The sequence below is a fragment of the Lonchura striata genome, chromosome 3 (assembly GCF_050655825.1).
Source record: "Lonchura striata isolate lonStrDom1 chromosome 3, ASM5065582v1, whole genome shotgun sequence".
Taxonomy (NCBI): Eukaryota; Metazoa; Chordata; class Aves; order Passeriformes; family Estrildidae; genus Lonchura; species Lonchura striata.
In genome coordinates, this window is record NC_140705.1 from 8,730,182 (window position 1) to 8,757,475 (window position 27,294).

At 36.4% G+C, this 27,294-nt stretch overlaps 1 long non-coding RNA gene across 1 annotated transcript in view; it reads left to right on the forward strand.

The window, feature by feature from the left end:
* The window catches only part of LOC116183450 (uncharacterized), a 230,104-nt gene that overhangs the window by 14,212 nt on the left and 188,598 nt on the right, over nt 1–27,294 (forward strand). Inside the window, exon 2 of the long non-coding RNA XR_014953551.1 lies at nt 12,034–12,126. This is a non-coding gene — a long non-coding RNA (uncharacterized LOC116183450). The remainder of the gene's footprint in view (nt 1–12,033; nt 12,127–27,294) is intronic.

Genomic DNA, 27,294 nt, shown 5'->3' on the forward strand with positions numbered 1-27,294 from the left:
AGAGTCATAAAGACTCATTGTAAACTATTGTGAGGATAGATTGGTCCCCCACATGAGGTCTAACTTTTGAATTGTTTGTTATTTCTGGGAAGGCATCAAGTTCTTGAAATACCATTGAGCTGCTTATGGAAATATGTGTTACTTGACAAGAAAAGTAAGGTTTCACATACTTTTTGGTTGGAAAGTCATATCTATCTCTGACTTTAGTATGCATAAAAATTTGGATGATGTTTTCCAACTTTTAAAATAAACACAATTGTTTGTATTTGATGTTTTCAGACAGCTGAATGCTTTTCCCTTTTGTAAAAGAAATTTGAATTTTGGTGTGAATATAGTCTTGGGGTCAGGGAGATGCCTTTTTCTCACTTCATATCTCCAATCCATTCAGGTTTGGCTCAATTGTTAGCTGCCAAAAATCACTATTCTCCATCTGTGCTTTCCTCACTAGTGCTTGCTAGAGGCTGTCTGCAAAAATCCATCAACATCCTATCAGTCCTGCCCCTGCACCAACCTAGCATCTTGTTTAAGTATGCCACAAGGATGAAGCTCCAGATGGGATCATGAAAAACTGGTTCCTTTCCAGCTGCTCTTTCCTCATTTAAACAATACTGTGGGTTCATATGGAAGGGAGACTGGGCTGATAATGACAAGAGCATAAGTTCAAGTTTTGCTTTTTTTCATTAAGTTGCTTCAGTTAACTGTGTGCCTCTCTCAGTTCTTAATATGCCTCTTCTAAAAGCTGCACAATCTGGAAAGTGATCTCTAATGTGGAGCAACCAGGATGAAGCAATGCTGTTCTGTCAAAAGGATTCATCAAGTCTTAACATAATTCTAGAACTCTTTACTGTGTTGTCTACGTGGTGAGACAGCTCGTGCTTATATAACCTCAAGTGCAAATTTCAAACCTTCAGGTTTGATCATCTTATTAAAGGGTACTTTTATTTTTCCTAAGGCACCAAAGACAGACAGTGATTTATTATCTTTTCACATGCAATTTCTTGTAGGCAATTCAGAGGCCTGAAGAACACTTAAGGGAGAACAGATTTGTGCATGCAACTTTAATTTTCACATGTACTGACTGTAGAATGCTTGATGTTGAAAATGTGGTGGCACTGATTTGAAGTCTAAATTAAAATGTAATATATTCCAGGTTTGCCTATGCTTGCCACTGGTTTTGAATAATGTACTCCTGGATGGTGTCCTCTACAAGGCAAGTGTGCATAGGTTGTCAACTGACAATAATGTTATAGCAGCACAGCTAACCATCAGACCAGGTTTGTTTAGCTGTAGTGAAGCTGAATAACCTTGAGGCAGGAAGGAGCAGAGGAAAATATTTATAAGTTCAAAAGAATGCACACAATGACTCAGGAGTCAGGTCCATCCTTCTGCCTTTACAATTCCGTGAGTATAATTCCTGCTTGTGTGTGACCTTGCATGTTGTTTTACACATTATTCAGTAAAAAAAGAGGAAGATACATTTTTTGTGGGAATGCTTACATTTCCCATAGCATTCTGTACTGCACTGCACTGTGCTGGGAAATGATGGAGCTCGGAAACTGCAGTAATGGGAGCTGACAGCGATGGATAGTGGGAGAACTAAGAACCTCAGGACTGATCAGAAGAGGGTGCTGTTATTCTGGGATGGTCTTGTATCACCCGTGCCAGAACACAGACAATGCCTCTGTGAGATTCTGGAGAATGCTGCTTTTCATCACAGATGTAATATTAAGGACTTGGCTATCATTGGTAGTAATTAAGAGACAATAGCACTTTTCACAGTGAGACAAAGATTTCCTGAAAAAAACTACATTTGGCCACTTCTGGGGATAGAAGCTCCCCTACCAAATCAAATTATGGAATTCCTCTCCTTCCTATCCTGCAGCAAACTATTGTGTATTGCTGCTCAACACTATTGAACAGCTGTTCTTGTTCATCCTACAGGCAATTGCATGTGAAAAGATAATAAATCACTGCTTTCCTAATCTTGAAAATACATATACATGTTTTAGCTGTAGAAACCATGTTGGGTGAATCCATGCTGCTAAATAAAAGACCACAAGGGAGCAAAGACAGTCTTTTCCCCTTGGAGATTTATATCACTTGTTCTAAGTCTCACCAAGTAGCAAAGATGTTTTTGACTGCAGACTCCAGAGACTGCTCCTCCCAGGCAATGAGGATGAAATTGCATTGGGTTTGGTGTGCCCAACAGCTTCCTCCAATACTATCCCCACAACCTTGGCACCTTCAAATAGTCACTGTCATGCAGTTTCCTAGAGGTCATCTGCTCTGCAATAAAAATATTATGCTGCTGTGCTGAAACAGACATTGTGCTGCTTCTGACATTCTGAACTGAAAAGCACATTAAATAATAATTATGTGTTAGGGTTCTGCACGGGCCCAGTGTTTGCCCAGTGACAAGGAGTGTGTAGTTTAGTGCCAGTCTGCTCCATAGGAAGGCAGTGAGTCAGTTTGGCACTGCCCTGTGGAAGTGGAGCTGCACCTACCCATCAGCTACTCCCACAACAGCCAGCAAAAAACCCAATGATCATTCTGACTGAAAGAGTAAAGCGTAACTCTCATCCATGTGGATACTTATCCTCACCCAACAATTGCCCAACAGATTTAGGAAGCAAAGACTGTGTTAGAGTCCCCTTACAACAGTACTGGCAATCTGACTATGCAGATAATTGTGGGGTAATCCCTGGAACTGGGCACTTTCTGTGATTTTGTTAAATAGATGTAGGCACAAGACCCAGTGTTGTGTCAAGACAGGGACTGTTCATATTCATAGAATTATGTCAGCAATGGATTTTTCAATTCTGGGAGTAATATATTTAAGAAAAATTAAGGCTGAGATTTGCTAAAGAAAAAAAGGACTCAGTGTAATTCATACACGTATAATCTTTAATCAATAAAATGTGCAAGGCAATATTTTCTGGCACTGAAGCTTAGTGACACAGCCCAAATTGACCTGCACAATAAAATACCCTTATCCTCCCAACAAACACTGCTGGAATAGTCCCACCTGTGCCAGACCTGTATCTTGGCCCAATGTTTAATGTGAGTCTGGTTGTTCATCCTGTGCAAAGTTGGGCCAGGGTGATTATCTGTTTAGCAGGGTGAACAGTCAGGTCCTGTTGTATGGGCCATGGGCCCTGGCCCTGTTTATTTTGCTAGTATAGGTATAATTTCACAAGTTTAATGATCTCAACACAGGTCTTTAATTCTAATTATTAAAAAAAATCTTTAGAAATGTTAACAAAAACTTTATTTTTTAATGTTAATATTACATTAATATTTGAAGAGAAATACAAAATTATTTCATTAATGTGAATGTGGTATAATGCGTGGACTCATGCTTATCCTCTTTCCTGTAGCATAATCAGCAGAGGCTGGCACCTCAGGTATTTCAGAATAAACAGTGAAAAGCCTTCCAGTAAAATGCTACCAGATCTTGGATGGGGTGAATTTGTCTGAAGTCTAGTTTTACAAGTATTTTGTCAGTTCTGAAAATATTATACTATTTTTCGTTGCTGCTCATTGATGGAACCAATATTTGCTATTACACTGCTACTTCTGTTACTTGTACATATTTATAATTTATCTTTTAATTTAGCAAGATTCTTAGCCTGGCAGCCAGTTGTACTTAATCCAGATCAAAACCTGGTTAGTTTGCTTTGGGTTTTGGGGTTTTTTTGTTTGTTTGTTTGGTTGGTTTTTGTTTTGTTTTGTTTTGTTTTGTTTTTATTTTTCTTTAATGTGAAGCATGGTCACCTGCTAAAATTATCTCTAAAAACTTCCACAGGAACATGTGGAAAAGTTCACATGAGCACACTAGAAGTTTAGTTTCAAATTATATTAAGTACCTATATGAATAATTGAAATCAGCTCTGAGTCACTTTGTTTACATTATTTTTCTGACTGCCCCTCATTAAAAAAATCTCTGTATTAAAAATTTTCCATGCCACACTCCACTGAATGACTGTTGTTTGTGTTTTGCCCACTATCACTGGATTTAAGGTGAAAACGCTTTGATTAGTTAATACCTACTTATTATCTCTATAAGGGGATCCATGCTGGAGCAATGATGTCAAATGGCTTAGGTTTGAATTTGCTTCACAGTAACTTCTTGAGGAAGGCCAAATCTTCACTGGCACCTGGCAAAGTTTTGGATAATTCTAAAGGTAACTACTTAGCACAGTACTGAACAGCAGCCAAGCTGGAGGATACAAAGGATATCCCCAGACAGTGAGACCAGAAGTCATAATTTAAACTTTTCTAGATGGAATATCTACCCTACCATTTTAATTTGGATCAGGAGTGCTGGTTCTCAGAAAGGAAGTCTGAAATAAGATTACACTTGGGCTAAATGAGACAGAAGAATACCTGTCCACAAGCAAACTACAGTGAGGCCAAATCAGCTCCCTGAATATCCCATCCCATATGGTGTGGACAGAGGTCCTCAGCACCAGCTGCCTCATTTGACAAAACAATTCTGGTTTGTGCTGCATTGATATTGTAGGCAATAGCCAATAATGGAGTGATTAATGCTGATTGGAAAATATCTGGGGAAAAAGAAAAAAAAAAGGGTTTACTTGGGATGTAATGAAAAAGTCTACAGAAAGTTAAATTTAATAGCAGTTATTTTAGACACCAAGTATTAGGAACTTGCCTGACAGGCATCTTCCAAAGATCCTTGCTTTATTGAGAACTCATATATGTAGCTATTGGTTGTTTTACTGAAGAGACCAGACTATGAAACTTCATGTCACTGAGGCAGCCAAGCAGGGAGATTGCCTCTAATCCAGAAATCCCGGGGCTTTCAGAAACTGCAGCCGAGGTTCAGTCTCTCAGAGTGGATTTTCTTTGTATTAAGAACCCTTGAACTATTCCTGTCACTGAGAATTTTTGGGATTTGTTCTGAATTAAAACTAAACTAAGTTTTGAATATCCGAACCTGATGATATAATTAAATCCTCTGTGAAGCAGAACTGCCTTTCCCCTAGTAATTCTGATTTAAAAAGTGTTAATAGGAATAGTGATTTTAATTCAGGTCAGAGGCAGTTGTATTAGCAGGGCTGTGGAAAGAATAATATCCCATCTACAGCAAGTTTTGCTTGTGTTTCAGTTTGACAAGCATGATATTCACATACTGTATTTGAAAGATTCCCACTCCTCTAAAAGAATATAAAAATATCTGATAGTCACTTTAAGCTATTCTTTTCACATCTCCTCACAAACATGAGCTCTGCAAAGCCTTTTGTCTCAGCTGGAAGATGCTTCTGTTTGTTCTACCTCACGTTGAAGCTGATTACCTCTCCAAGGTGTCTGATCTCCGTAGATTAGAAAAAAGAATAGATTTGAAAGATGCTTACAATTCATTTAATTTCAATTCTCTTATTTTCTTTCATCCAATATTCTTGATAAACAAATAAATTAGGTAATCATTTCAGTGACTGTATCATTTTCATTTTCTATTTAGTATGCACAAAAGCCAAAGTAATTTTATTTCAACACCACCTTTTTTTTTTTTTAGTCACAAACTGTAAAGCAAGAAGATTTATTCATGTCTTTTTTATGATCTGCATTTATTCCAGAAAACCTGAGTGCCTTAAAAGACATCATGATAGTATATTACTTTCTAAATATAACTTAAAAAATTTAACGGACAAAATTAATTCCAGGCTTTGGAATATTCAGCTTTAGGGCCAGGGGCCAGGACAGTTTTCTGGTTTTTTTTCTGTACATTTTCTGTCAATGAAATATAGGATTTGATTCAACCATGTCCAATCAAATGTTGGATTTTGATCAACACAGATTTCTGGGAGAGCTTTAGGTTCCACCTAACATCCATAATGGTTCAGGGTCCTTTCCAACAACTTTTGTGAGGCCAGAAAAAACAACCAAAGAAAAATGAGAAGGCTGACTGGATGACTCTAATACCATGTTACAATATTGATGCTGTCTGTGTCACAAAATGTTTCAGGCACTCCAATCATTAGCACAGATCCATTATGGGAGGGATTTAAGCAAGCAGAAGGAAAGAAACAATACCTGCTTCAGAGAGCTGATAAATCTTCCTGTCTTCTTCCCACACAGGCACTCTGATGTGGATTAAAATATGTGTTTATCTGACTCTTAATGATAGTAATGATCAATGACTGTAAATAACAGGTGCATTGTTTGTCACACACTTTAGATTTCTAAAATCTGAATTAAGTCTCCTCTTTTTTCCCCCAGAATTATCAATCAGAGAACAGAAAACACCCTCAAGCAATCCTTCTCCATTTTCTCTTATTTAGAATTTAGTTAGATTTAGGGAGTTAAATCTATTCAGCTTTAAAAGAAGGAGAAAACAGAAGATTTGATTGTTCATGACATTTTGTTCAGAATCAATCATTGTCAGCTCAGGTTAGACTGATTTACTATGAGCCTGCCATAGAAAAGATTTGCCACAAATGGCAAGGCTCTGAGCTGTTTCCACCGCACTGAACATAATGATGGATTTATCATTGCAATCAAGATGGTAAAACAGCATGGTCCCCAGAGTGGTGCACCAGGCAAATTGATCACAACAGCCCTAAGTTATATAAGGGCTTTGTTTATCTGGTCTCAGTCTGCAAGAGTAGTAATCCAACTTAAGATGAGACACTCTGATCCTTACACAAGCTTGGACAGGTTTTATCTCCTAAACTAGTATGTAGTAGAATTGTCTCTGCTGAGGAGTAAAAGAACTATCCATTAAATACACATATGTCTTTGTTTTGAAAAACAAAAAGTAGCTCAACATAAGCAGAAATAATGAATACTACTATTATTAATATCATAATTTAACAGTAGTTTCTTATCTGTAAGTGAATGAATTTGCCATCATATTTTAGTGAGAAAATGAAAAATATGGGAAGACGAACATTGCTTCTAATGTGTTACCTTTTCATTGCAGGCATTCTTTCTTAATTTTCTGAAGAAGTGGCAATACCAAGCTTTCAGATCCAAATAAATTAAGGCTAAAGGGAAATATTAACCTCTCTACAATAGCACACTGGCAGACCAGGCTTTTGTCTATGCAGAAAAATTAAGTCAGTTTGTAGCTTGCACTTCTGAACCCATGTTTGAAAGGAAAGAAAATATTATTACTTGTCTTTGCTGGAAAGTGAACTTTGGTGAGAGGAAAGCAGGAAAAGAGATGAACCTCTGGAGTCTCTTGATGGGATATCATTTAGGAAGGCTCTAGCCTGTGGCCCAGCTCTTCAGACTACTGCTCATTTCCCTGAAATTCATACATGTATATCTATAGATAGATAGATAGATAGATAGATATACATCCTGAATAAGAACCCGAGAAAAGGATCTGCCCAATGGGATGATGATATGTTTTTTCCTAAAGACCAGATAATTTGGTGGAGTCCCACAGGAATATCAAGTCTTCCAGAGATTTTTTTGTTTTTCCAAGTGGTGACAGACACTTAAAAGTTTTCTTCAGAGAGGTGTCAGAGATGTGGAAAAACCTGCAATTTCATCCTTCATTTGGACAAGGAACACAAGTGGATTTTTATTTCCACATGAAACATGGCTGGGTGTCCTTTGGCACTGGCCTGGACACAAAAATTGAATGAAATCATAATTTAGCATTTTTGTAAAATAATAAAGAATTTGGGGACATTCTATGGATTTAAAAGGCAGAATAAGGCTAGACTCAGTTTTTGGAAACAGCTATGGAGGGCTGTGATATTCTCCCACACTGAAAATTCCTTAAATCATATTCCAAATTCTCAGGAGAAGGAATCTATTTTTCTATTTATTTTACAGTATGTATATTGATAGAAGTGAATGAACACAGATTAGTATCTCTATCTTAATTTGGAATTTAATTTAAGTTGATTAAATAGTTTTATATTTTGAGGCAAGAATATATTTTTATAATATTTGATTGCATAACTGGCAAAAATATCTGTTGCAAATTATTGATTCACTTTGGATACAAATATAATATAAGCCATAAATCATGGGAAATAATGGTTATAAAATTGTTATTTGGATTTACAAATGCAGCAGCACATCACCTATAAAATAAAAAGCTTAATTCAGAGACCTATTTTGTTCTTCAGGGCTTCATGAGCACTGAGAGAAGCTTCTCTCTCTTTTCACCTAAATATTCTCTTCAGAGCACTCTCACACAGGCATTGGCAGCACTGTTTGACACAAAATGCATTAAGGCAAATTTACTGTCAACTTAGCCTTCAGGGTGTGCAGATAGATCTATAGTAAGAATATATAAAGTGGAAATAAAGTAGACTTGTTTTTCTACTATTTTGATAAACTTTTTCTTGCTCAAAAACAATGACTTAAAAAAGAAAAACAAAAATGTAAAAAAAAAAAAAAATTTACCCCAAATTACCATTAGTAGGATAAAATAGAATATAACAAGTAAATTTCTACATTAGATTATTTTCACTTGTAAATTATTCTCTTGCTTTAGCAAAATTATAAAAACATGTGTGTTCAACTTAAAATCTTGAAACTTTTCAGATAGCTGAATTTTACCACTTTCCCAGGAACCTAACAAAGAAAATATGCTCCTTTTTTGATTTACAGAAAGTATAATAGATAAAGTCTTTCATAATTTTATTTATTGGACATATATTTGTGGAATCAATAATGTGTGGTCCTTGTAACTCTAAAAGTTTGCCACAGATTATTTCAGAATTTATATAGAATCATGGAAACATAGAATGGTTTGAGCTGAAAGGAATCTCAAAAATAATCCAGCTTTAACTCCCTTTCACTATCCCAGGTTGCTCCAAGCCCCATCCAACCCAGCCTTGAACACTTCCAGGAATGGGGCATCCTCATCTTCTCTGGCCAACCTCTGCCAGTGCCTCACCACTCTCACAGAACCTCAGTTTTCCTGTGACAAACTTGGCTGGCACAGTGTTATTAACTGTGCATGTTAAGAAAGAAAAGGAATAAAAAGTGAAAAACAAACAAACAAAAGCATTCTGGATGAATGCCATGTCCTTCATCTGCCACCAGACTTGACTCAAATAATCTAGTAATTTTTTTTCCTCCTCCTGCAAAATCACATGATATTTGATATTTTGAATTAAGATATAAGTATCTGGGGAAAAAATAAAAAAAACCCATCATGTTCCTGAGATCCCTCATACAAATCAGTTTCTTTTCCAAACTATCTTGCTCTTTTTTAATGTAGTGAAATTACTGCTACGGATCCTCTTCTGGATCATTTGTCTCAGTGGTTTTGGCAAGCCTTGTTTTGTGCAAAGGGGAGAACAAAGCTGACTCCTGGCATGGAAAAGAATGTGGTCACTAGGAGGGTAATTCCTAAAGTTTGCTGGGACTGCTAAATATGAATGGTTTTACAACCCTTTGTCCCCACATTGCTGTCATGGATGAGCAGATCAAGTATATAGCCATTATACCATATTTCTGGTATTTTCTTTATCAAACACAGCAGTTACTTTGAAGCTTCTTTTGTCCTCAATTTCTCTTTCCTTTTCTTGTCTCTCCTTTTTTGGAGGTTAATAGGATGTAGCTCATCCGTGATCTTGGGTCAAACTGTTTGGTCATCCCTATCCAGAAGGCATCAAATGAGTGAACTAGCTCTTGATATGGGCAAACATAGGTCAATATGATTTTGTATTAACTTGAAGAAGGTCAAGTGATCTCTAAATTTGATAAATATCTCATTTATTGAACTTCTGATGGAGAACATAGACAAGGTAAAAACCAGTACAATTTTGGACTTGTACTGCCACACGAATAGGTACTACAGCTTAATTTGCACAGGACATAACTTAAACTCAGCTTGTTCTCCAGCAACTAATTCCTGTATATCCCAATGAAGTTAAAACAAATAACATTAAAGAGCATATTTGATATACTTAGCCTCTCTTAGTACAAAAACTATCCCTGAACAGCTTGATACTTGTAAGCTGCATTTCCATTTTACTTTTTCTCAGAGATTATTATCTCAAATTTTGAATTATTCTTTTTTTCCTTCTTTTTCCTTGATGGATTAATCATTAAAAAAAAAAAAAAAAAGGAAATCAGAGAAAAGTTGTTTGAATCTAACAAGGTAGAAAAATTTCATTACAGGTTTATCTCTGTGAGACTGGTTGAGCACACAAACATTTCTGGCATGAATATACAAATATGAAGTTTTTCTGCTTGTGTTTGTCTGACCTGTTTTATATATCTATAGATTAGAGAAAGGACTAAGATATGCTATAGGTGTAGCAGAATCAAAAATAACAAAATCACTGAGAAGTCTAGAGAAAAACTAAGTCTGTGAATTGTCAAGCACTTAGGAGAACACTGACAGAGGAAAAGGAAACCCAAAACAAGAAAGGATAAAGAATAAAGACTGTGACAGTAGAGCATCCTGAGGTTGGGATCCTCAACTGAAAAGTGGGAAGTTGTGAGTTCTTGTGTTTTATGGTTAGATTCATCCCACTAAAGGTGTGATAGCTCCCTAAGTGTCAACTGAATCTCTTAAAGTCTTCTTGTGAAGTTTTCTACAGCACTTTTTTTTTTTCTGCAAATGTGCTGCTAGTACAATGATGCACCATAGAGGCTGGGCTAAAGCAACCAGAAAGCTTTGAATTCAGCAACATGAAATATGTTTAGCATCTGGAGGGATGTTTTAAAATAACTCTGTTTTAATTCACATACACGCGCACACACACACACACACACACACACACACACACACACACACACACACACACATATATATACACACCTTTGGGTTGTAAAAATAACCCTTATAATATGTTAGGTAATCCTAGTTTATTGGGGCTTTTTTCCACAGCTGATGAATATGAGAGAAATAATTCTGGTTTTTCTCAAAGTTTTATAACTCAGAGATAATGTCAGTGAAGTGCCTGAAGGTTGCTGTCAGGACAGAACCTTTCATATAAACATTAAAGCTCCTTGGGAAATGAAAATACCAGGTTGTGAGACATGAAGTTTCATCTGCCAAAGATAAGAGAATGTCAGAAATATTTTGAGGGTATATTGGTAACATGTAAGATTATTTATTATGAATATTGATAATATTCACTACTAATCTCTCTTTCATTAGTTCATTCTTAATTTGGATATTTTCAATGATCTGCATTTAAAATGAATGATAACATTTTCTTTTTAATGTAATATTCATGCATATACAAAGGCCACTTATAGTGAGATTTAATCTCTGTGGGGTAATTCCAAACCCTCAGCTGCAGAATTTCAGCTACTGATAACAGTAGGCTTTGAAAAGTATGAAACTGGATGAAATCAAAAACATGATCATTGTTACTGATTATTACTATCATCTATGTATGCCCTGTGGCATACGAATACATATTACTATCACAGGAGTTGTAGAAAACAGAAATGTTGTGATTATGTCAAAGTTTTGATGAGAAAGGGACTTACTGATTCATGTCTGTATTTTGTGTGTTTTATTTTTTAATTGAAAGGTGAATTTACATGAAGTGGTGAAGTATGTGATTTCCATCAAAACACCATTTCATATGCCGATGCTTCTATTTCATAGAGAAGGTATCTCCTGGCAGTAGTTCTGGATTTCAATATCCCACATTACATGCTTCCACCAGCAGGATGGGGAGACTTATGAGAAATTCTGAGGGGGACATAGGTCATAATGGATGAGATACCTTACAAGGAAGTCTAAAGGACTCTGGTAGAAAATGAGAACAGAACAGATACATCAGTAGATCATCTCCCATGAAAAAAACACAGTAGTGCCAAAATAGTTCATAATGTGTGTGGAATAGAACTTTTTTCCAGTCGTTCATATGAAAACCAATATATTTGATCAAATGATCTTGCTATAAAAAAAAAAAAAATAAGTATCTTTCTGTATATATATTTAAAACACCAAAACCAAAACATTTTGCATCTGATTATATTCCTCACATTGACTCACATGATTTTGGGTGAAAGTGAACACATGAACACTCCAGTTCTCTGTTTATCTGAGCTTTTCCTTTTTTTTTTTTGCAGTGGAACTGAATTCTCATGAGTCTCTCAGTGGTGTCTCTAGGTGGTTGCTTGAAGGATTTAACTGAAAAATTCCAGCTGAACAATACATTTCAGGTAACAAGAAAGCTGAATATTTTCAGGAACACAGACATTTTGACAGTTTTTGAACAGATTGTCTAGTCCATAGAACTTATTTTTTTTGTATGGGTATTAAATACAGCAGGAAAAAAGAATTGTCTATCACTCTGGAAAGGCTAAAACATTACTTGCATGATTTTGAAATTCTCCGTTCATTTCATAGCAAGCAAATCTGGGTAAGTTTGAGCTGACTTGAGACTCACCTTGGAACTCACAAGCTAGAACCCTATTTTGAGCACAGTTAAACCTAGTGTAACAGGTTTACATGGACAGCAAAAGCTCAAAAGTGACTCAGAGAGAAAGATAAACACAGGAGAGCACTGCTTCATGGGCAGTTCTTTCACTTTTGAGGGTTTCTCTATGACCTGTTTTAAAAAACAAAAGAAAAACTCAGGCAGACTGGATGAGAAAAGATAAAAAACCCCAGACTTGTTCAACAGCAACTGTAAGAACACTCAGCAATAAATAATACTCAGCTTTTTTGATATTGAGTTTTTTCCAGTTGACCAAATGTATCATACATTTTCAGAATCACAGAATTACAGAATGGGTAAGTTTAAAAGAGCTTGTGATCCTTCTGCTTCCAGCCCCAGGTTCCTCCTGCTGAAACTACACTTCCCTCATGACACAAGTGGCATGGAATCAAAAAGTGCTAGAAGCTCCACCTTTTTTCTCTGTAATCATGACGTCATCATAGAGTGCATTGTACAGGAGTTTGACCAGACAGTTCTTGAATATCTCCAGTGAGGGAGTCTCAACACCCTCCTGGGCAATCTGCTCGAGTGTGTGGTCGTGCGAACAATAAAGTTATTCTTCATATTCAGGTGGAACTTCCTGTTTATCAGGTTTTGCCCATTGCTTCTCTTCCTACTGCTAGGCACCACCAAGAAGAGCCTGGATCAATCCTCTTGACACTCTCCCTTCAGGGACTTTCACATTATACTGAGGTGCCTCTAAGCCATCTCTTCTTCAGTTCACAGGCCCAACTCTCTTTGCCTTTCCTTGTAAGAGAAAGCTCCAGACCTTTCATCACTTTCTTAGCCCTCCACTGGACCCACTCCAAGAGCTCCATGGCTCTCTTGTGCTGAGGAGCCCAGAATTGAACACAGCACTCCTGGTGTGCCCCACCAGGGCTGAGTAGAGGGGCAGGATCAGCTCCCCAAAGCTTCTGGCAAGGCTTTTCCGAATGCATGCCAGGATAACTTTGGCTTTCCTGATCCTGGCTGGGTCACAGACAACTTGCTGTTCACCAGGACACCCATATTCTTCACCACAGAGAAGAATTCACCCATATTCTTCTCCTCAGAGCTGTTTTCCAGCAGGTTGAGCCCCAGCCTTTGCTGCTGCATTTTGGGTTATTCTATTCCAGGTGCAGGATCCTGCATTTGCCCTTGCTGGACTGCAGACAAAAATTCTTCTCTGCACATCCCTCCAACAAATCAAAGTCTTTCTGATGGGCTGCACAGCTCTCTGGGCTATGGGCCACTTCTCCCAGTTTTGCGTCATCCGTGAACGTGCTGAGCAGGTGAATCACATCATGTCATGGTAACCATTGTGACCTTGCCCTATGATACCTGCATGTGCAGTGCACACTTGTACATGCTACCTGATATTGTGCACTAAGTACAAAAGTTAATTTTTGTAAGTGTTTTAATGAATTGCTGTTGTGGGAATTAGCAACATGATATAAGTACATGTTTAAATCTACTCGTGTTAATCAAAGCACTTAACTCTACATACACCTGTACCTCAAGAAAATTTTAAGCAAATTAAGCAGGATTTATGCAAATTAATATCACCAGGGTCCAGAACTACCAATCAAGCCCCTGTGGTGAAGCAGTGTAATACCCCAGATGGGACCTAGACCTAACATGACTATGTATCTCCTGACACCTGAGATACCTTGTTTAGTGGTAACTCTGATATATTTCCATAAACCATCTTTGTATCAAGAAAATGTATACTATATCCTTCACTTGTTCTGTTTCTTAAATACAACTGGAATCACATTAAGACTTTCTGAAACTATTCATTCCCAGGTCAAACCTAGTACCTAGTTTCTTTATATTTACTCACCTGAATTTGGTAAATCAAGGTATAGGGTGCAATTATTGTATCAGATTCAGTTATTTTGCAGAGGCTAAAAACAGTGTATAGCTAAATTAAAGTCTTATATATTATTAATTTAGACTCCTAGAAGGTAATAGGAGGGGAGCATGTTTGCTTTTGGTTGCAAGTGTTTTACGTTGTGCTGCAATGTAGACAACACATTGTCTACATTGCAAAACAAAGCAGGCAGCTTTGTGAATGCTTTTTTGTTGGGACTACCAGTGGTATGTTGAGTTAGTCTGCTAATTATTACTCTGCAGTGTATCTCTAAGATAAATTATTTTAATCATTAAAATAACACATCTCACCACTAGTCTGAGCTTTGCTGAATTCCACCTTCTGTTCTTGCTTTGTCTGCTCTATTAAAGGCCTTGCAATACTGATGCTTTACCCATTTCTCAAATTTTTATGAGCTAAGACTCAAAAGAAGACATCTGGACCAATAATAGTTTTACAAAGTCATACAGCTAGACCTTGGTAATGTATGCAAAGTCAGGAACCTCATCAACAATCACACTATAGATGGTAATAACCTTTTTAGGCATTGACTTAACAATCTAATAGTATGAATCAACATGTTGAGTTTTTGTCAATCAACAACATGTGCACTGAATAGGAGATGCCAGGTAAGTCTAGTGATGCTGGCTTTATATATGTCACAGTTTGCTCAGGACCTTACTCTCCCTGTTGTGGTTCTATTTCCCACTCTTTGTTTATAAAGAGCAACATGCTCCCTCCTGGAAGGGAATAAAGCAGTAGTTTCACCAAATTCTCATGACCTCATCAGCTCACAGAATGGATACAAAGACTTCAATGGATTTTTGATTACAGCTTATTTGGAGTAGGTGCGAATGCCTGTGCTGAATGGTTGATACAGAGTCTAAGACACGTTTTGTTCTTTTCTGTTATGGTTTAAACCATTGCAGGGTAAGGTGAGATGTGTTTTATGAAATGATTAGGGTTTGGCTTTGCAGCAGTGTTTACAACTCTTTTATCTGGGCCTATGAGAGACCAAAGCACCAAATTTCCCTTGTCAAGGGGGCAACATTTACAAGGCAACATTTATATTACAGCACACCAACATTTTAACATTTTAAGAATTTTTTCAGTAGAGTCGTCCATTACTCTGCTACAATATAAAAATTATGTTCATTCCCTGAAGTGAACAAAACAAAACAAAATGGACAATAAATTAAAATCATCCAGTTATAACTGTGTTCTCTCTTTCAGTCTAGTTTTACAGACAGTCTTGTAAAATGTTCTGCTACATGACTTAGCAAATAAATCTAAACAGTAGTTTGTAATTTTCGGAACCCTTAATGTGAAGCCACACTTAAATTACCTGTCACTTGAAATTTCAAGCAGCAGTAATGGGTTTATTCAAGATGCAGAGGGAGAGGAGAAAGTAGCTAGAGTTGCAGTGATATAGACATCTGATTAATATTACTTTTTAATGCCTGCTGCAATCACTCACCTCCATGGAGAGAGTGATGTGAGGGACTATATTCTGAAACAACTTGTTAGATATTACAGAACTTATTTAGTAGCAGATCTGCTCTTGAAAATCTATGAAGGACAAATTTTAATTCATATACGTAAGGTTTTTAATACTCTGTTTTATCCTATTTATATCTGATGACATGGAAGTTATTTAGGTAATATTCATAGAAATTACACAAACTTTTAGAATTGTATAAAATACATGTTGAGTAGTTCTGAGGAGATCTCATAGAAAAATAAAAAATTCTCATTTTAAGTCATTCATTAATTTGCTACACTTAAAAAAATTGAATTACTACATATAACTTGAGAACAAAACTGAAAACATGCTGGGTTTTTTAAGACTAACTTATTTTCACATTTTCTTTTCAAATAGATGTTTTTACCTACTAGAATTCAGAATGGGACATATTTTAGCCTTAAAATGAGCTTTAGAGAAAACAGTCATAAAGATTTGGTTTAAAATAACAGTAACAAGGACCTAACATCCAGACTACTTAAGAGCCTTCCCAGTAAAGCCAGCCTATGCAAACCTGTTGGGACCACCCACACATTGTGAATGAACCAACGTCCGGGCAAACTGCAGCTCCTCTCAGACAGAGAAGCTGGATTTGGATTCCGGCTATTGATAAAGGACACCAGTTTAATTTCTATGCATCCTTTTATTGTAATTCCTTAATGCTAACAGGAATTTCTTGGAGTCCCGTAAAGGAGAAATGGCAAGTCCTGCAGCTCAGAATCACAGAATCATCCAGGTTGGAAAAGACCTCCAAGGTCATCAAGTCCAACCCTTGACTGATCACCAACTTGTTAACTAGACCATGGCACTCAGTGCAGTATCCAGTCATTCTGGATCTCCTCCAGGGATGGTGACTCTATCAACTCCCTGGGGTGCCCATTCCAATGTTTGATAACATTTGCTGTAAAAAATTTTCTCCTCATGTCCAACCTGAACCTTCCCAAAAGCATCTTGTGACCATGTCCTCTCATCTTGTCACTAGTCACCAGGGAGGAGACACCAACTCCATCTAGCTACAAGCTCCTTTTAGGGAATTGTAGGGAGTAATAGAGACACCTCAGAGCCTCCTTTCTTCCAGGCTGAGCAGCCCCAGCTCCCTCAGCTGCTCCACATATGACATGATCTCTAGATCCTCCTCTGTTGTCCTCCTTCAAACACCCTCCAGCACCTCAATTTCTTTCTTGTGATGAGGGGCCCAGAACTGGACTCAGGACTGGAGGTGTGGCTGCACCTGAGCTGAATACAGAGGCATCTGTGGATGAACATTTGTATACACCAAGAAAGACTGGAAAAGTGTCTTTGTAGGTAGATAGCTTTGCAGGAAAGACCTGGGAGATTACAGGGTCCTGGGAGATAACAAACTGACTCAGAGCCAGAAGTGTGCTCCTGTGGCCAACGTGGCCAGCAGTGTAATGGTCTGTTTTAGGGGAGCATCACTAGCATGTCAGAGGAGGTGATTCTTATTCTGTGCTGAGCACTGGGGAGGCAGCATCTTGTACTCCCTGATGGACCTATTGGAACAAGTGCAGAGCAGGACCATGAAAATGATTTAGGGAGTGGAACACCTCAGGTGCAAGGAGAGCTGAGAGGCATGAGGCTGTAGACCTGGAACAGAAAAATCCAAGGGGTCTTATCAATGATCTTATTAATGTGCATAAATACCTGATGAACAGAGTAAAGAAGGTGGAGCCAGACTTTTCTTAGTGGTGCCTAAATAAAAGATAAGAGACAATGGGGCACAAAATTCAATACAGAATACTTGTTTAAGCATAAGAAAAGAAATAATTTCTATTGTGCAGGTGGTTGAGCATGCAAAAGTTTTCTCAGAGATGCTGTGGAGTCTTCATCCTTGAAGACCTTAGAAATGACCACTGACCACATCTTCAGTATGTGTATCTGCCTACTAAGAGAGCAAACTCTTCTACTCAGCATGGGAGCTGGGAAGAATAGCAGTCACATCTGCCAGAAAAGGAAAGGAAGAACCTGTTATGTCCCATTATAAAAGATCTGGCTGTTCTTAAAAGAAGATTCAGTCATAGTGAAAAGTGAATCTGTTGGACTGAATGAGACCATGCTTGAAGGAAGAGGAGGAAAACAGAAGAGTCTGAGTTTAGTATTCATCTAGTGAAGGAATAGCATATGACACCAGAGTTAAGAGATAAATAGTGTTTTGGAGAAATGAGAATGACTCATACCTAGAAAGCAATGGCACAGAAAATATTTTGCAATCAGAGTGTAGGCTAGAAGACCCTTGCTTAAAAGATTTACTTGGAGCAACAATGGCATTTTTAAAAATCAAAGCCTTCTTATAAGTAATTCAAAAACAGAAAGAGAAGCTAAATTTTTCAAATAAATTGTTTGCTGCAAATAGTTCTCCCAGTTCTTTCATCTGTACTTAATTGGCTATCAATAATGCATGGAAATGCTGAGACACTAAAGAATCATGTAACAGGCATTCCATTATGTAATTAAGGATCATTAACTATATTAATGAATTTTCTAATTCTTATATTGTTAACCAATGAGTAATGCTTTATGTCACGAATATACTTTCAAACTTCTCTGCACCAGTGAAAAAGATACATCTTGCTTATCAAACTTCTGCAGGTAATTCACACAAGAGATTTAGTTTGAATAAATCTTGAGGAAGCTCAAACAAAAAGCAGATGACTAGATCACACTGCACTAGAGGATTAAGAAAAATAAAGTTTGGCAAACCTAATATTTCTAGATAGTGACTAGAAAGCTTTTAGTGGCTCAAGGGGAAAAAATGTAGCTATATATGTGTATGTGTAGAATACATATGAGATGATAAACCTGCTGCAGAAGAGCTGTAGAACTGCCAATATGAAAATTGCAGATTTTAGCATCTGCCATGTGAAAGTGCTGGTCACATGAGTTAAATCTGTCAAAGACTCACAAAACTTGTGTTGTTTGCTATACATATTCCATAAAGAACATCTAGGGAACTTATGATGCCTGATCCCTGTAAATGCTTGGGGCCTGGTTGGATGGGGCTTTGAGCAACCTGGTCTTGTGTGAGACGTCCCTGGCCATGGCAGGGGGGTTGGAACAAAGTGACCTGTAAGGTCTCTCTCAACCTGTTAACTTTAGAATTTTTTCTGAGGAGGACTTGGCCTTGAGAAGCACAGACACCTGAATTCTTGGGAATCCAAAGGTTCAATCATTTGGCTCTGCTAAGAAGAAATTCCTTAACACAGAAATGGGTAACCATAATGAATATTTGCTTAATAAGAAGAATTTTTAATCTATTCATGCTCAACTTATTTACAAAGGATGATAAATATTTCTTTTTTCTAGCTGGAAATGCAGATACCAGTGAGCTGAAATGTTTTGTCAATGGTCAGTAGGGTGGACATAAAAAAAAAAATCACAAAAAAACCACATAACCCAGTACCAAATTTGCAGCTTTGAAATTAATTTTGCTTAATATACTTTTCATGTACACTTAAACAAATAAATAACTAGGTAATATTACAACAACACTTTTGCAATGTGCTTATCAAGCATATTTTTAGTATTTTTTCCTTAATGATTACCTTATAGAAAGAATGGTGAGCTTAGTATTTTATATTTTTTTAAATAAAAAAAGATAATTTTATCATCTCCTTCAGCCATTGTCCTGTGTTATTTGTTTTTCAGGTCTTATATTTTCTTAGTGACTGAACTTACAAGCCTTTTGTCTGAGACAAGAGGTTTCACTAAACATGAGTTCTGCTAGTATAGAAGTTTTTTGGATCTGGGTTGGTTTTTTCAGCTTTCAAACAGTGTCCCAAAGAAATATCACTGTTACAGAATTACTTTTCATTGTTTACAGCTCATGTATAATTCATTTCTAACAAATGAATCACCCAGAGTTAGATGTTAGTTCTGTGAGTTTCTTCTTTATTTTTTGAAGAAATTGCTCAGATACTACAAATTTTAATTAAACTTAAGATTGTGGCAGTGAGCAAATCACGCAAAGATGAGGTCATATTTCAGAAAAGTGCTTAAATATGTGCTTAGTATTATGAACATGCATTGATTCCCTTGGCTGTATCTGTACATGTGTCTGTGTTAACACATATTTCATTATCTTTCTTTAACAGTGGCATTTTCATGGGAGACCTTGCTGCTTATTTTTAAATGTGAATCAAATATCTAACTCCTATGGTCCATCTGAAAAGAAACTCTCCAGTCTATACATTGCCAATACAATGTTTTTTGAGTTTTATTGAAAAATATTCATCATAAAGTGAGTTAAATAGTCCTGTTAAAAAAATATTTCTGAATTTACAGTCGTGGACCTTTCAAATCAAGCCCAAGGAGTATTTTGAATATCAAATACTGCTGTGACTCTCTGAACTCTTGTTGGTGTTGTTGTTGGTGGTGTTTTCTAGATGTGGAGAGCAGTGATGTGTGAATTTCCTACCATCAGGAACCTGCTTATACTTCTCTTCAACATTAAAAATATTTTCTCCCCTGATTGAAGTAAATAGTTGTGATCACAAAAATAGATGCTTTCTATGTATTACAATCGAAAACCATATTACAGAGGTGCTTCTCTGATTTTCACTAATCATTTACTGTAGGTTTCTCTGACCCATGGAAAAGTGAATCTGTCTTAAAACATGTTTGTACTGGAACAATCTGCATTGTGGCTTTCAGATTGTTTTCTTTAACATTCTTTTTAGCTGAACAACATTTTTAAGACCTCTGACAGCAATTTCATCTTGTGTGTATCACCCAGATAAACTGTGTCTGAATAAGTTAATAATATTCTAACATCAGTATGAGTATCCACCTGAGGGGTGTGAGAAAAGGTGGGGTTCATTTGGACAACATTATTCTGGATAAGGAATTCAAAGATACTGCCAGTAAAGGAGTAACTTTAATTCTGCATTATAATGAAACAATATAGAGGTAGGACACAAAAAAAAAAAAAAAAAAAAAGGTAGCTGTTTTGTTTACCATTTCCTTGAAAACAAGACTCAAAACACAGCTTTTGTTGCCACTAACACTTTGAACATGAAAAGCTTGAACAATGAGACAACTTTTAACATCGCTCTTTTCAAATAGACTTGACTGAGTTTATTTCCAATATAGCTGGAGTGGATCATTCTTTCACTGGCTACTTTAATAAAAGACAAGACATTTTATACTGGCATGATCTGATTTTTCCTGAGTTTCATTACCACCAAATCTTTGATACCAGAAAGCAAGTAACCCTTCAGAAAGAGGTGGAAAGATATAGAGTTGTAGATATAGGGTCCTCTTAAAGCAGAGGCCAAAGATCAGAAATATCTTGCGGGCTTGGGAAGTAAGTTCTCGTAAAGAGCCACAGCTGCTTTTGATGAAATTACTAAAAGTTGGTGCACAGATGAACAAGAAAACAGATTTTCCATTAATGATGTCCCTAGATTCTTAAGTTAAGTCGAGCAGGTAGCAAGATTCTTTCTTAGTTTCAAAAGATATCTCACATCCAAGTGCTGAAACACATTTTTTAAAGCCCTGGAAACAGGAGTTTAAAAATTCAGTATGAAAAAAGCACCTGTAAATCCTCCATAGACATCTCATTCTCAAATATAGCACAAGAGCATTCGCCTAATGCAGAACCTAGCTTTTCATGTGTAGCTCAGAGTGCTTGTAAGTGTGTTACAACCTGGAAGCAGTCATATAAGATCTCAAAGGTCTAACATCTACATCAGCTGGATACTTTTTGACTTGGAAAGTAGGTAAGATGGCAAGGATTCCTAAAGAAAACAGCTATGCTTGAAGAGGTACATAGAAAAATGCATACTGATTTCTTTCAAAAATGGCAGCTGGTTGACTTGCTGAGAAAGACCCTGAGGACTAACTATATTTTATTTATATTTTAGTAGTCCTTATTGACAGAATTTTTTCTAATGTAATTCTTCAATTGCAGTTTAAGGAAAGCAGAAAAAAATTGTTGTAATATTCTTGCTACAGGAATGTAAAGCGGACAGAGCTGAGCCTGTCCATTTCCTTTGGCTTAAAATCTAAGTAAAAAAGAATAGGATTCCTTTACCTAAACTGCTTAAATTATATCTAGGGTAATTTTAGAGTCTCTCAAGTACTCAGTTTGACCTTCAAAAGGATGTAGGTTTATCTACAGTGGTGTGTCATATCTGCCATTACAGGGTACATATATAGGACAACTTAAGGTACCTCAAATGTATTTGGGAAAATTGCTCCATCCTTCTCCTGAAAGATAGTCAGCTAACTTTGTCAAAGTTTGTTTAATATTTTGATATGCTGAACAAATTTTTTTTGCACAGCCATATGCAACAAATGTTTTTCTGAAGCACTGACCTTATCAGGTCTGTGTTGGTGCAATTCCTTCACAGCCATGCTATAAATCTGGTGGATTGCACAATATTCAAAGCATTGTGTGTAAACTGCCCAGCTGGCACATTCATGCCCAGTTGGTTTTGCATTCCTTGAAGGGATTTACCTCAGTGTTCAAAAGTTATATACTACATATGCTTGTATGTCTGTCCGGAGATTTTGGGCCTGGGAGACCAAAAGATGGATCTTTCTGGTAATAGCTGAAGCAAGAAAGACTCTCAATGTCTTGGCTTTATCCAAGACCTTGGCCAATCAGTATGTCCTTTACTTCACTGAGTAGCAGGGATCCTTGTACTCACATTCTCCTTAGTTTTATTTTGCTGATGACATAATTGTAGAAACTCTTTTTCATGCTCCTGAAATCCCTATCTGGATTAATTTCCAGCTGAACTTTAGCTCTTCTAACTCCATCCATGCATGCTTGAGAAATGCCTCTGTACTTCTGGGCAGCCTGTTCCTGCTTCTGTACAACACCACCACAGGTGTTTACTTCAGGTCAGAGTTGCCTGTTCATCTAAACAGCCTTCTCTTTTGACCTGGCCTTTCTAACATGCAAACCTTATCTCACAGAGTCTCAGAATGGGTCAGGATGGAAGGGAACACAGTAGGTCATCTGGTCCAACCTCTCTGCTCAAGCAGGGTCAACCCAGAGCACAGGGCAGAGGTTTGTGTTCTGTGAGGGAGACTCCACAACCTCATCATGATCTGTTCCAGGGCCTGGTCGCCCACACAGAAAGGAAGTGAAAAATGTAACCTATTCTGCCTAATCATTAACTAGATTTATCAAAAATATAACACATGAAGCCAGTACAGACTGGTTGCGTATATTTATAGTCAAATAATCAAGAATCAACATATTTATTTAATACTTATAATTCTTCTATTCACATAGTAATATTAATGCTATAAAATTTCTGTCAAAATAGAGCCACTTTTAGAATTTTTAGTCTAAAACAATCTTTTTCTACAACAAGAAAGGGTATTTTTGTTAAAGGGACTGCAATGGAATAATTAGTGCCTCCTTACCTCATGTATTGCTCTCTCTATGCAGGAGTTGCACACAATTTAAAACATCAATAAGAAGTAAATTGTTGCAAATTACTATTCTTTCCTCAGTATCCAATAATTTGCTAGAACCAATAACAATGGTGTCAGAATGTAACCTTGGATCAGTCCTGTTCTGTAGTGAACCATTAATTGTTCTCACAATACTAATCCTTTAAGAATACTCAACAAGCCCATGCTAACTCCTTGAGCTTTTTTCTTACCTCTGTTTATAGACCTGAGTGTTCTATTTCTCTTGGTGTAAATGCTTCTGAACATCCAGCAAAAGAAAAAGAAAAGAAAAGCAAATGTAGCCAACTAGTAGCTTGAGCTAAGTGGGCTATTAACACTGACTTGATATAAAATTGACTATTCTGCATACCAAACTTGGATGGCTCTCTGTGAAAGAGCATTCTGGAGTCTGAACTTCATGAAAAAGTTCAAGTGCTCTTAATAGGCAAATCAGTCCTGTTGACTACCTCTATGACAAACAATTTCTTGCACATCTGGTTTCCGCAAGATTTTCAATAAGCTGTCTTCCTTCCACTTGCTATTCTGGAAGTGCAAGACAACAGTATGATATTACCTACAAGGCAGAGGGATTTCAGGGCAAAACAGATTGGTTTTCAGAAATAAATGCTCCAGAAGCACCATGTTTACTAGGTTTCTGCTTTTCGTTACAGTCTCAGGGATTCTCAGGGATCAGGGTCCCCACCTTCAGAGATGCCATCAGGGAAGATGTTGCTATCTATTTAATTGCACTGAAAAGGAAGTTTGGGTTTGGTTTTGTTTGTTTCGTTGCCTTTTTTTTTAAATATATGGAATGCTTATGAAGTTGGACATGAAATCTGTTCTTTTCCAAAGCTGTGCCTTCATTTAATTTGTAAGTCAACCTCCTCAATAACTGTAGTCTTCCAATGTCTTATCTTAGCAGTGAGGTCTGGATGAGTTTGAGGAAAGAGTTTATTGAAATATGTACTAAATTACTACTACTTTCATTACTTCTTATCTCACCACGCCCCAAGCAAAACTGACTCTTTAGCAATGAAATTGAAGCACAGGAATTGGTTTGTAAGTGTCAATGTTTTACCATTATGCCTTAGAGCTGTCAAGAGAGGCAGGCACAAGACTCTCAAAAATAAGCTAGGCATGGCTGCATATTTCCCTCATTTTTAATAGGAATAGCATATTCACCATCTAAAAGTGTTCCTTTTTTGACACAATTTATTTATTTTTAAATGATTATGGCTTTTTCTCTGTGGAAGCTTACAATTATCACATTACTAATGAGACAGTGCTAACAGTTTTCAAAAGTGAAGGTTGGTAACAGAAACAGAGACTCTGTAGAATACCACTAAAATTTCATCAAAACTATTGATTCTGCTCAGAGCAGGGCTGAGCTGTCTTAGTTTCACAATTCCAACATAGAGTCCCAACTATGAGTTCCTGACACCACTTCCCTTTATGTCACATATTGTTTCATACCAGGCAGCCTTGAACCTTTGTCAGAGATGATACTTTCATGACTGTGAAGTCCAGAAAACTAAGATCTTATTCAGGATTTTGAAACTGGAGTTTTTCAACCATTGAAATTTTGTGAACATTGGCTTCTTTCAGAAAATATCTGTCAGGAAGAATGAGTAAAACTAAAAGCAAAATCAAAAAAAAAAAACCAGCAACTTTTCTGAACAAAAGTTTTGATTGTATCAACCCAAACAGCTATTTTCTAATTCAGTTCTCTACATTTCCACTCTGCAAATACTGGAGAGTTTGCATAGAGAATGAGTAAATTTGGTTGGAGACTTGCAAGACCTGAATGGACAAAGTCCTAGACAGCATAACCTTTTTCTGTTGTCAACCCTTATTGAAGTGTAGTTTGGACCAAACACAATGTCCTTGGACTACAGACACAGTGATTTCCCAAGGAACTGATTCTGTAAACCCTCTTTGGATTATCAGGATCTACAGTAATATTATGAGTAATACTCTTTTGCAGGATGATGTCAAAAGTGAAATCAACTTCTTGGCATTGTTACCACTTACTTAGGAACAAAAACACTTCTGAGACTGCCTTAAACCAATTATTAATGTTTACCATTAAAAAAAAGTATTAAAAACATGATCTGAGTTTTCAATTCAGGCTTGTAATATATTTTTTAAAGAAAAAAGGAAAACAACAACAACAAAAAAGGAATAATTTACACTAATGCATTGTGAAACATCCCATGTTGGCCCTTTTGTAGTATCCCTTAAACCAGTTATTAATGTTTACCATTTAAAAAAGTATTAAAAACATGATCTGAGTTTTCAATTTAGGCTTGTAATATATTTTTTAAAGAAAAAAGGAAAACAACAACAACAACAAAAGGAATAATTTACCCTAATGCATTGTGAAACATCCCATGTTGGCCCTTTTGTAGAATTACTTCATAAAGGATTCCATCATTTACTGAAAGGGGTAACAATATGCTGAAGGGGTGACATGTTTGCTGTAAATTGACTTGGAAATACAGTGACAGCAAAGGTTATGTAATCAAAGAGCCTCTATCCTCATCTACCTGTGAATCAAATCCTTGTATATTAACTATGTGGTTTAATAAAAGCAATTTACATTGTTAGGTTAGTTTATTTTCTTCATATTTATTTTCAGTAATATACTTGACTTCTATGTTAATCCTTCCAAGTGAAGGTAATTTTTGCCATAAAAGCTATCTATGCCTTTTCTTTAATATATATTTTCTCTTTTAATTAAAGTAAAACAGAAATACCTAGCTAAACACTCTATTTATTTCTATCCAGTAGACCAAGACAGAAAACAGCTTTTCTTTTTTCCCCTATTTTTTTCAACAAAGTTAATGCTAGATAACCCATTTTACACAATTTTTACATTTAGCCTCAATAACTGTCATATTTTTCCAAAAACTATCCTATGAATAAGCCTTTCCCAAAATCTTGTTTGTCAAGAAGTGCAGTGAGACTTCTTTAAATGTGGAATGGGTGAACCTAAACAAACATGAATTTTTCCAGCAGGAGAGCTGAAAAAAACAAAACTTGGTAAAGTATATATATATATATATATATATATATGCGTGACTGTGTGTGTATGTATGACAGAATTTTTTATATTTCATCACCTCAGATACTGGGAATTTGACATTGTGCTTCATGCTCCAGAACTGAGACTATCATACTTTACATATTAAGAGTAAATATTGTATATAGAGCACCTATGAAAAAGGCAGTTCATAGTGTTTGCTTGTGCTTTCTTTATAAAGCTACAGAAATTGCTTCACAGTAAAATTAGAAGAGCAATACTAATGTTAATAGCAAAGAAATAAATGATATGGTTTTTCACCTTTAAAATCACTCTTCAAAAAGAGACAGACTATTGCTCAGTTAGGTTTTCTGTGCACTAAGAATTTTGTGCTGTCCAAATTTTGCCTAGATATTTTGTTCCGCATTAACTTTTGGATTATTTTTCATTTGCTAGATTCCCACTTTCCTGGATTAAGATAAAACTGCATAGCAGGCATAAGAGATTTTCCTCACAGCTTGACTTGAAGTACTGAGGATAAAAAAAGAGACAAAACAGAAAAACCCTCACTCTTAAATAGAAGAGAGCATTTCATATTTAACATCTTAGCACGTGCTATGTGTTCTAAAATGATAAGGAGGCATTACTATTATGAAAAAAATAAATTATTTTGCCTGTTGTATGCTTAGGTGTACTTTACCAGGAGTACGACTGCAGGAATTGCTTGTAAATTCACAAAAGGCTTTCCTCTGGAGTTGTAAAAAAAGTTATGGAACTCAGATGTCAGGGCTCAGGTGTGTATAATTGTATTATATGGAACATAAAGTTGTGAACCAGAATTACTGTGAGCTCAATAAAATAATGAACTAAACAGTGGGTATTTTTACATGGTCATGCTTTAGAACTGAAATTTGTTTTCATTCCTGAAATAATATTACTCTCATGATTTTATTTCACTCTAACAAAAATACTTTGGAATGATTTCTGCTACCTTTAGCTACTATACATTTCCAGTTATAATTATCTATTTTTTTGGATGGGAATTTTAGTATTGTTTTAGAAACAATGA